The following is an 11,952-nucleotide window of genomic DNA, read 5'->3' as shown; positions in this document are numbered from 1 at the left end:
GACTTTTTGAAAACACACTTAGAAAAATTGTTTGCTAAAAGGAAACTGAGGTCGAAATCAGTTATTGCTGAAATAACATAATCTGAGTCGGTAGCGAAGAATTGTCCTTGTAATCCGACGTGAATTATGAAGTAAAGATATGTTTCGATGATCCAATGAATTTGAGGCAAAGCTGAAGTCTAAGATTGTTTTCACTATGAGTTTCTCTTTATCTCAATCTTCTTAGATTATTCATTTAATTATTTTCTTTTATTTAATTCTTATCTTTTATTTTAATAACAACTTTTAAAAATCCCTTTTTATCTTTACTACTATTATTTATTATTTTATTTAACACTTTTTTATTTTATTTTTTTATTTTTATTTTCCCACTTCTTTTTTTATTTTATTTTATTTTGTTTTGTTTTATTTTTATTTTCTCTTTTAACATTTTTTTATATTTTATTATTTTTCTTTTCTGAAATTTAATATTTTCTTCATTTATTTTATTTTTTAAACATTTTTATATAATATTTTTAAAATTTAATATTTCCTTCTTTGATTTATTTTAATTTAATTTTTATTTGCGATTTCTTTTATTTTATAATCTAACATTTTCAACTTTTTAGAGGTAATTTCAATCGATTAACGGTAAGTAATTTGAATCGAATTTTTACTTTTTAATTTAACTTGCAATTTTCTTAATTAAGACAAGTGGAAATTAAATTAGTACCGAAAGGGCAGTACAAGGGTGCTAATCCTTCCTTGACTGTAACCGACTCCCAAATCTGACATATTTCTAGTAAAACTTAGATCAGGAAAGAAGGTGTCCAATCAACCTAGTTTTTTATGTTATAAAAAAATAAATGATCGCTGGCGACTCTAACCCATTTATTTTAGTCAAAGCCCAATTTTGGGCCCACCTAAAAGACGGATGTGACACCATGCCAACGTGGGTTTGTCAGAAACTACCTTTTCTCTTGACCCAACACAATATAAACAGAGTTCGCTCCAAAAAATATCAGCAAAAACAACACTTGAAAAGCTCATAGTAATGACTTCTTCAAGCAGTCGAGCAGTTCATTCCTTCCATCACCAACAACAAATAGCTTACTCTTCGGCCACCAGCAATACGAGAGCCCTCGAAGGGAACCACCAGGCCGACCCCATTCAGGTCGACCTCATTACCAAAGCTATAGCTTAGTACACAGTTGGTGTTCCTCTCCATGTTGTTTTCAAGCAATCAAGTGAATCGGATAAGTCATTTGATTACTCTCAATCGATTAAGACCACAGCTCAATGTTGGAAAAATTGAATGAATTGATGCTATTTGTAACTAATTAATTATAAGTCATGTCACTTAGTGAATGAACTTAATTTTTGGTTTAAAGTTGTATCCATTCAATCATAACTATTCAACAATTCTCTTCATGAAAAGATTAAATCTTTTCATGAAAAGGTTAAGCCCTTTCATCACAAGATGTCTTTTAATCAAAAGGTCAAGTCCTTTCATCGAAAGGTCTTAACCTTTCAATCCATTTCCTCTCCCTATATATAGGCTAGTTTAGGCACAATTAGACATAAGTTATAAGACACAACACAACATAAGTTACATAAGTTACAACACACAATTGACAATGTTGAATTAGAAAAAACTTAGAAAATTCATTCCAAATTCATTTTTTCCAGTGATAGAGAAAGGTAAGGTTGTGTTCGACTGATAACTACGGTTGTGCTTATTATTTTTATCGTTTTTTGTTTTATACTGGGAGACTGACGTCCAACGTTACTCAAAGCATCTAGGAGAGGACGAATATGTCTTAAGGAAACTATTTCATACAGGCCTCGACAAAATTCTTCTTCGATTTATGTTACTCTACTCATCCGATTCAATGTCTAAATATGAGTAAACCAATTTCTTGCCTCTACTTTAAGATTTATTAATTTTGCTTCGTTCGATTATATAATAATATTTATTATTATTATTATTGTTATTATTATTATTATTATTATTATTATTATTATTATTATTATTATTATTATTATCATCTCAGATTAACAATTTTTTAACAATCTTAAGACATATTCTTATATTTTTTTATTTTGATCCGAAATGAGCGAACGTTATTTTTAAGTTTAAAGTCGAGTAATATATACGTACGAGTTCAAGGCGTGTTGGACAAAAGATATCTATCTTCGCAGGTTCTAGACTTGTCGTACGCAAAAGCATATTTACAAATCTATAATTTGCATTATTAAGGCATGTGTTTTTATATCCACTAAATTTTGTGTGAGTTTGCAGGTTGCATGGCAAAGCAATTTGTAGGGCCTATGCAAATTTATATACGAGTATTTGCGGCTGTGAAAACTCTAAATTTATAATTCATTGGTAATTGTTTGGAAACTCAACTCATTCGAAATTTTTTTGAATTGTTCCCTTCAATTTATGAATCTCATCGCTGGAACAAGCATTAAGTTCAATCTACGAGGGAACTACGATATTGATGAATTATCGAAACATCAAAACGCTCTAGTTAACAAGGTGATATGGTAACAATCTTTTCGTTTAATAATCTTACCAATCTGCTTAATACACACTGCAAGAAGTTGAAATTCTTTAATTGCTTTGCAAGATTGTTTGAAAGATTATAATATTATAATAATTTAAAGTTTGGCGTTAAGTCCCAGCCCTTGTCCTTTGTAGTTGTGCACCATCCAAAATTTTTGTTTAACCCTTGCGTCTGTTGATAGCTGCGCACTTGGTGATTCGGAAAGGTGCATATGGAACCTTTTGAAAAACCTTTTCACAATGAACCGTTTTGAAGATTCCAAAATTAAGGACTAGCCTCGGTGTAACATGATAAGGCTCGTATTTTTTTCCTTGTAACGAATGGTGAATTTTGATCAAGTAACTGAAAAGATATGTGTAACCATTCAATACTTCTTTTATAATATTTATACATTGAGATTATACTACTATTTCGGGTTTTATTAAATTCTCACCGATTAATAGAAGTTAGTCTGCTTCGAGAATTAATTTATTAAATTCTCATTGTTCAACAGAAATTGATTTTGTTTCGGGTTTTAATCCAATTGTCCAATAGAAGTCGGTTTGTTTCGGATTTTAGTTTTACTAAATCCTGACGTTTAACGAATTCAAAAAAATATTATTGAGTGTGAATTTCTATTTCAGGACTTTAATTTTACAAAATTCCTATCGTTTAACAGAAATTACTCAATTGTTGGATTTTAGTTTTGATTCGTTGCGATAAATAAGGTGCCAAAACGAAATTATGATATGTCTGTGAACAAAAATCGGGCCTATAATTCTATTTCAAGATTTTAATCTTGTTGTTCAACAATATTTATTTGATTTACTGTTGATAACAGAATTTGTTTAGAGGTAACAATATTGTTACAAATTTTGTTTTAGAATTTTAATTTCTAAATTTTGTTGTTTAACAGAAATAAATTGTAAAATAAATTGAATTAACTTTCAATTTATTGTTGGAATATTTACAAATTATGGTTATGTATTTTAAACGAAACAATGATAAACCCACTGATTCACCTAACTCGTGATTTGAAATGTTGATTCCTATTCAGACTTTGAATAATTCAACGATGTCAGTGGTTTTGAGCCACAACGAGAAACATGTGAAATTCATGGATAGAATTTCAAGACATAGCGACATAAGATGTTATATTTAATCATGTTGAATATGGTCAAATATAGGATGATCCTCCTATTCATAGAGAGAATGAGATAGACATTGTTGTCATTAAAGCTTGAAATCATTCTAAGTTTCTATGTCGGAATTACATCTTGAATGGATTGTCAGATACACCATATTATCAATGACATTTGGTCATATTCTGAGTTGTCACAAAACATGTGGAGGAAGCTATTTTATTAGCAAATTACCTTTAAATAAAGTAACTCACAAGAAAATAGACGAGACGCCATATGAGTTATGGAAATGTAGAAAACTTTCGTACAACTACATCAAAGTGTGGGGGTGTCTTGTATAAGTATAATGGTAAGTGAAGACACATACGTCATCAACATAATATCATTAAACAATTGATCTCAACTAGAGTTATCTATATTGATTTTGTAAGATCAAAAGATAACATTGTGGATTTGCTAAACAATGAGTTGAATCAAGATCAAGTTGATAACATCGAAAGGAATGTGACTAAAGCCCATTAATATTTAAGGCGCTATGTGAAGGAAAACTCAACCTAGTTAACTAGAGATCCCACGATCTAGGTTAAATGGGACACCATACTTGCATAGACCTTGTGAGGTCATTGTGGGGGTACTTATCCCAAGTTCATTCCTATGATTAAACAGTGACTAAAATGTGGAAAAGGTTAAGCAATGCTTTTACTGACCACTACGTGTTTCGGTGAGCCGAACAACATAAGTTACCTATGTGAGAGTGAAGTGGAGTCGCTTCAAAGAGACTATTGAGGCATAGTTCTCTAAACTCTTGCAAAACCAGGAGATGTCCATGGCTATAAGGACATAAACATGAAAACCAAATTCTTGTCAATGAGATATTTGTGTGAGGTATGTCATCGCTTACACTAATGGCAGGACAGTTCAAGGACATCACGTCTACTGGACAGCCAGTAAGGTAAACATATTTTCATAAGGAAAGGTTCAAAGGGGACGCCTACCTATCCTATGCAAAAATCAAATGTAGAATCTATCACCATATTGAGTCAGTGTTTGAACCATCAAGTTCATTCATGTGGGGGATTGTTGGAAAATTTGAATGAATTGATGCTATTATACTAATTAATTATAAGTCATGTCACTTGGTGAATGAACTTAATTTTTTGTTTAAAGTTGCATCCATTCAATCATACCTATTCAACAATTTTCTTCATGAAAAGATTAAATCCTTTCATGACAAGGTTAAGCCCTTTCATAAAAAGGAGAAGTCTTTTAATCAAAAGGTTAAGTCCTTTCATCGAAATGTCTTAACCTTTCAATCCATTTCCTCTCCATATATATAGGCTAGTTTATGCACGAGTAGATATAAGTTACAAGACACAACACAACATAAGTTACAAGACACAATTGACAATGTTGAATTAGAAAACACTTAGAAAATTCATTCCAAATTTGTTCTTTCCAATGATAGAGAAAGACAAGATTATGTTCGACTGATCACTACGGTTGTGCTTATTGTTGTGATCATTTGTTGTTGTATCCTGAGAGACCGGCGTCCAACGTTACTCAAAGCACTTAGGAGATTGTGAATTTGTCTTAAGGAAACTGTTTCATATATGCCTAATAAAATTCTTCTTCGATTTATGTTACTCTACTCATCCAATTCAATGTCTAAATATGAGTAAACCAATTTCTTGCATCTGCTTGAGTTTTATTTATTTTGCTTCGTTTGATTATATAATAATATTTATTATTTTTATTTTTATCTCGAATTAACATTTTTTCTAACACTCAATTCGTCAAAGAGCAACAAATCATTGCTTATTTGTCTAGAATATAAAGAGGTGGCGAAATCCTACCGTTCGGGTGCATGATCGCGGTCTGCGACGGACCTAGTTTTCATGTCATCGCGTTCAGCAAAAACGCACCCGAGATGCTGAGGATAAATCCTCAATCAGTTCCCAGTTTGAGAAAACCCGACGTTCTCACTATTGGGATCGATGTCCGTACTCTTTTCGCTCATTCGAGCACAACCTGCTGGAAAAAGCGTTCGTGGGTCGTAAACTCACGTTGTTGAACCTAGTTTGGATTCACTCAAGAGTTTCAGAAGACCGTTTTAGGTTATTTTACATAGGATTGATGTTAGAATAGTTATTGATTTAGAACCTGCTAAAACAGAGGACCCTGCACTGTCTATAGCAGGGGTTGTCCAGTCACAAAAACTATTCGTTTGAGCGATTTCTCAGTTATAATCCCTCCCCCAAAGGCGATATTCAGCTTTTGGGCGAAACTCTTGTGGAGAGTAAGGTGGTGTTTGTTTTCATTGTTAAAGATCTTCAAAAATCTTATGTATGCACGCAGACCACGCGCAAACATTAGGCTTTGCATACCGTTTGTTTTTTAGAAGACAGAAGCTCTTTTAACGTCTGCGCTTCCTCTTCTTGGAGCAGACGTGGCCTTATGTCTTCAAAGCTCTTCTAACCTCTTCAAAGAACATTAAATTTATAAATGATCATTAAATTATATGATTTTTTAAACATAATCACATGTGTTATTAGTTTTATAAGTTTTATATTAGAGATATTAATTTTAATATTAATTTTTTAAATAAATTAAATATTAATTTTTTAATATTATATTATATATATTTAATTTTCTATCATATAAATTATTTTATATATTATTAAAATTTTATATTTATTTTAATTATTTTGATTTAAGTTTAAATATAATATTTTTTGGATTTGTTATTTTTAAATTATATTTAAACTTTTTATACGAAATGTAAGTATTTAAACCACATTACTTAATAAAAAATGATTTCATTGTTTGATAATTAATATTTTAAAATATAAAAAATTATAAATTATGTTTTTAAAATTTTAAAATATAATCGCAATTAAATAAAAAATATTCATAAAATAATTTGATAAATTTAAAAATATTTTCTAAAAATATTTTTATAATTATAAAAATAAATTATGAATATATATATTTAAAAAAATTAAAAGTATTACATAATTGAATAAAATTATTGAAAATATTCAAATAAAATTTTAATTACATTTAAAGAGTAAATGAGAAATTTTCCACTAATATAATATGTACGATCTGTTTTTCTTTTTTAACAAAAGAAAGGAAAGAACTGGAGGTCTAGCTCAAATTGTATCACTGATCACGCATTGAACTTATTCCATGAGAACAGCTTTGATCCCATCAACGAGGACTGAAAAATATAAAGACCATGATCTCTTCACAATTTTATTTTTTGAAAAGAGAGGTGTATGATTCATTGATTAATAATAGTTTAATGATAATTAATGTTGTTGGGTCATATGATAATAAAATTTGAAATTTAATATTATTATATAACTTTAGATAATTTAATGTTTAAAAAAATCATATAATTTAATGATCATATATAAATTTTATTCTATAAAACTTATAAAACTAATAATACATGTAATTATGTGAGACTTATAATAGAATTAATAAGGTGGTGTTTATTTTTTTAAAAATAATTATTATTGTAGTTGTATGGATTATTTAAATTTCAGTATTGTAAAACTAAAATTATTTAAATCTCAGTATTGCAAAACTCTTTTAAGTTTAAAAAATCAGTTTATTTATATTTTAGTTTATTTTAGCAGTTTGCAGACGTTAGTTTAATAATGTTATTTATTAAATAATTTATTCAGTATGGATTGATTTATTTTAAAAAATTTATTATTGTAGTTGTATGGATTATTTAAATTTCAATATTGTAAAACTAAAATTATTTAAATTTCAGTATTGCAAACTCTTTTAAATTTAAAAAATCAGTTTATTTATATTTCAGTTTATTTTAGCAGTCTACAGACGTTAAAAAACAAACAGTATTCTTCTTGCAGACTGCAGACCTTTTACTTCTGCAAAAACAAACACCACCTAAGAGTGCAGACCTTTTACCTCTGCAAAAACAAATACCGCCTAAGAGAGAGTTTACGGGTACGATAAGGTCATGGTTTATAAATTTCATGAGGATGAACATGGGGAGGTTTTGGCTGAGAGTAAACGGCTGGACTTGGAGCCTTATATCTGTTTACGTTATCCGGCTACCGATATTCCTCAAGCGTCGAGGTTTTTGTTTAAGCAAAATAGAGTTAGGATGATAGTTGACTGCAATGCCACGCTGGTGCTTGCGGTTCAGGATGATGGGTTAATGCAACCTTTGTGCTTGGTTGGTTCCGCTCTTCATGCTCCCCATGATTGACATGCTCAGTACATGGCTAATATGGGGTTAATTGCTTCGTTGGTGTTGGCGGTCATTGTAAATGGAAATGAAGAGGAAGATGTTAAGGGAAGAAATACAACGAGGCTTTGGAGTCTGGTTGTTTCTCATTATACTTCATCTCGTTTCATTCCGTTTTCTCTTAGATATGCTTGTGAGTTCCTGTTGTAAGCATTTTCACTTCAATTGAATATGGAATTGCAATTGGCATCACAGGTTTTCGAGAAACACGTTTTGAGGACTCAAACTCTATTGTGTGAAATGCTTCTCCGGGACTTTCCAACCGGGATTATTACTCAAAGTCCCAACATTATGGATCTAGTGAAATTTGATGGGGCTGCTCTTTATTACCAAGGTAAATACTACCCATTAGGTGTGACCTCGACTGAGGTCCGGATAAAAGATAACATTGAGTAGTTGTTGGTATTCCATGGAGACTCAACTGGTTTAAGCACGGATAGTTTGTCTGATGCTGGCTACCTTGGGGCTGCCGTACTTGGGGATACATTTTACGGAATGGCTTTTGCTTATATCACTAAAAGTGATTTGATGTTCTGGTTTCGGTCCCACACAGAGAAAGAGATCAAATGGGGAGGCACAAAGCATCATCCGGAAGACAAGGATGGACAGAAAATGCACCCAAGATCATCATTCAAAGCATTTTTGGAATTGGTCAAGAGATAGAGTTTTCCATGGGACAACGCTGAATTGGATGCAATCCACTCTTTACAACTTATTCTGTGTGACTCATTCAGGGACGTTGAAGCAAGGAATTCTAAAGCCGTTGTACATGCTCAACTCGGGGAAGTGGAATTACAAGGAGTGGATGAACTTACCTCAATTACAAGGGAAATGATGAGATTAATAGAGACTGCAATCGCTTCCATGTTTGTTGTAGATGTTGAAGGTTGCATTAATGGGTGGAATGCAAAGATTGCGGAGCTGACAGGGCTCTTGGTTGAGGAAGCCATGAGGAAGTCCTTGGTTCATGACCTTGTTTATAAGGAATCTCAAGAAACGGTCGACATGCTTCTTAATCTTGCTTTGCACGGTAATTTGTATTTTACATTTCATGCCGCCTCAAAATCTTCTAACAGTATTGTGATATCTGTTTCAGTTTATATCGTATATGCATGCAGAGATACCAATCAAAACGAAAACAATTTGTTCAAAGTGATGATTGGTATTTTCTTAACAGTTCAATGTTTGCTTTGAAGGTGTGTTATGTTGCTTTGATTGATGCAGGCGAAGAAGAGAAAAGTGTAGGGATAAAATTGAAGAATTTTGGCTTAGAAGGTCATAAGAATGCTATATATATATGGTCGTCAACGCTTGCACCAGTAAGGGTTATACCAATAATATAGTTGGAGTTTGCTTTGTCGGTCAGGATGTTACTGGTCAAAAGGTGGTGATGGATAAATTTATCAACATACAACGTGATTACAGGGCCATTGTTCATAGTCTGAATCCTTTGATCCCACCGATTTTTTCTTCAGATGGAAACACATGTTGCTTGGAGTGGAACACTGCCATGGAAACCTCAACGGGTGGCCTCGAGCGGAAATCATAAGAAAATTGTTGGTTGGTGAGCTTTTCGGCAGTTGCTGTCACCTCAAGGGTCCTGATTCTTCGACAAAATTCATGATTGTTTTACACCGTGCCATTGAAGGAAAAGAGGCAGATAAGTTTCCTTTTTTCTTCTTTAACCGTAACGGAAAATTCGTGCAGGCGCTCTTGACTGCAAACAAAAGGGTCAATATGGAAGGTCGGGTTGTAGGAGCCTTTTTCTTCCTGCAGATTTTGAGTCCGGAGTTACAGCAATCACTGACAGTCCAAAGGCAACAAAAAAAGAAGTGATTTGTTAGGAAGAAAGAGTTGGCCTACATTTTCCACCAAATAAAGAGTTCTCAGGCATCCGCATTACTTACTCGCTTTTGGAAGGTACGGAGATGACCAAGGATCAAAAGCAGCTTCTCGAGGCCAGTACCGCTTGCGAGAAGCAATTGTTGAAGATCATAAGTGACATTGACCTAGAGAGCATTGAGGATGGGTAGGTCTCTGAACCAAATACTAAATTCTTCAAGTAACTTGCATGTTCATCAGGAATTATACGAGGCTAATTCTTCACTTGCTTTTGTTTGAATTAGTTCTATGGAGCTTGAAAAGGGCAAATTTTATCTCGGGAGCATTATAAATTCTGTTGTTAGCCAAGTAATGCTACTGCTAAGGGAAAGAAATCTGTAGTTAATTCGGGATGTTCCCGACGAAATCAAAAGTCTAGCCGTGTATGATGACCATGCAAGAATTCAACAGGTATTGGCTGATTTTCTGTTGAATATGGTGCGGTATGCACCATCTGACGAAGGTTGGGTAGAGGACCATGTTCATCCAACTTTGAAGCAAAATTCTGATGGCCTCACTAAAGTTCATACTGAATTCAGGTAGTTCTCTTTTACTCTCTTATGCACTTCGTACGATAATAGTCAATAGTTATGCTAATATACCCGAAAAAATAAAAACTACAGTATAATTTTATCGGAGTCAGACATTGTCGAGAAGTCAACTGAGAATGCTCTTCATAAAAGCAACATTTGTTCTTTGCTTGTATTATTGATGACATGAATCATATACATATTGTGGTACTGAACTAACCAACAATGGTGCATTTTTTAAGGTTCGTATGCCCCAGTGAAGGTCTTCCTCCTGAATTGGTTCGAGACATGTTCTATAGCAGTCGATGGACGACAAAAGAGGGCTTAGGTTTGAGCATGTGCCAGAAAATATTAAAGCTCATGAATGGCGAGGTCCAATGTATCAGAGAGTCTGAAAGATGTTATTTCTTAGTAAATATATTCAAAGGAGGATTGTGGCTCTAAAGGGCGTTTTAGTTCAAAGTAACTTAGAGATAGGGATGATTAATATTTATGCGCCAAATGTTCAGGGGGTCGACCGGGATTCTTTTCCCAACTTAATGATCTAATAGAAAGTTTAGATGCTTCTATTATCATCAGTGGAGACTTTAATTCTGTGAGGTTTGAATCGGAAAAGATTGGTGTCAGTGGTAATCCGAGTGCCATGAGATTATTAGAGGATTTTATTTCAAAATGGATTTGGTTGACATTCCATTAACTGGAAGTGCTTTTACGTGGTTTAGAGGCGGTGAAAACGTATCAGCAAGCAGGTTGAACAGAATTTTAATCTCCATAGACATTTTCTGCAAGTTTCCTCAACTCATGCAAATTACACTACTTAGAAGTATATCTGATCATAAGCCAGTGGTTCTAAAAGATGGGACATTAAAAATGTGTAAGAGACCCTTCAAATGGTTCAGTCACTGCGTAGAAGACGCTGGATTTTTGGTATGGTCAAAGCTTTATGTGAAAACAATCAGGCTAATGGTGTTGGCATTGTGCTGAGGGAGGTCAAGTCTGCGTCCAAGAAGTGGGTGAAGGCAATTCGTGAGAGGGATCAGGTTTCCATTAAGAAAATTGAAGAGAAGATTGAAACATTGGAACAGCTTTGTTTATCCAATGGGAATAATGGGTCAGCACATTATGAAATTGTAGCGTTGAAGGCAAAGCTGTGGTTGTTACTTAGGCGAGAAGAACGAGACTAAGGTTGTTCAAAGACGGTGACAAAAACACCAAAATTTTCCACTTAACAGCTGCTGCGAGAGGAAGATTGAATCACATATCAAATATTAAAGTTAAGAATATGGTGTTTAGGAACCAGAAAGATATTCAACGAGCCTTCGTGAACTTCTTTCGAAAAAGCTATAACGAAGTGAAGACAATACCGGTCAAAAGATTTGATGTTCCCTTAAAGAGATTAAGTCCCACGTCCAGAAGATGTATCGAATGACCGTTTACCGAGCTTGAAGTTTAGAATGCCATCAAGTCTTTGGATAGTTCTCGCGCACCTGGCCCGGATGGATTTCAAGAATTTCTGGGCATTTCTCAAAGGAGACATAATGAAGTTCTTTGCTGATTTTTACATGGGAAAGGTTAACGATTTTTCT

The 11,952-nt window shown here is 33.2% G+C and overlaps 1 pseudogene; it reads left to right on the top strand.

Annotated features, from left to right (window-relative positions):
- The first annotated feature begins 1,033 nt into the window (after positions 1-1,033).
- On the top strand, positions 1,034-11,550 carry LOC120191615 (annotated as a pseudogene).
- Positions 11,551-11,952: the final 402 nt, after the last annotated feature.

The sequence above is a fragment of the Hibiscus syriacus genome, unplaced genomic scaffold (assembly GCF_006381635.1).
Source record: "Hibiscus syriacus cultivar Baekdansim isolate YM2019G1 unplaced genomic scaffold, ASM638163v2 tig00116970_pilon, whole genome shotgun sequence".
Classification (NCBI taxonomy): domain Eukaryota; kingdom Viridiplantae; phylum Streptophyta; class Magnoliopsida; order Malvales; family Malvaceae; genus Hibiscus; species Hibiscus syriacus.
This window is presented reverse-complemented; position numbering and strand designations above follow the sequence as displayed.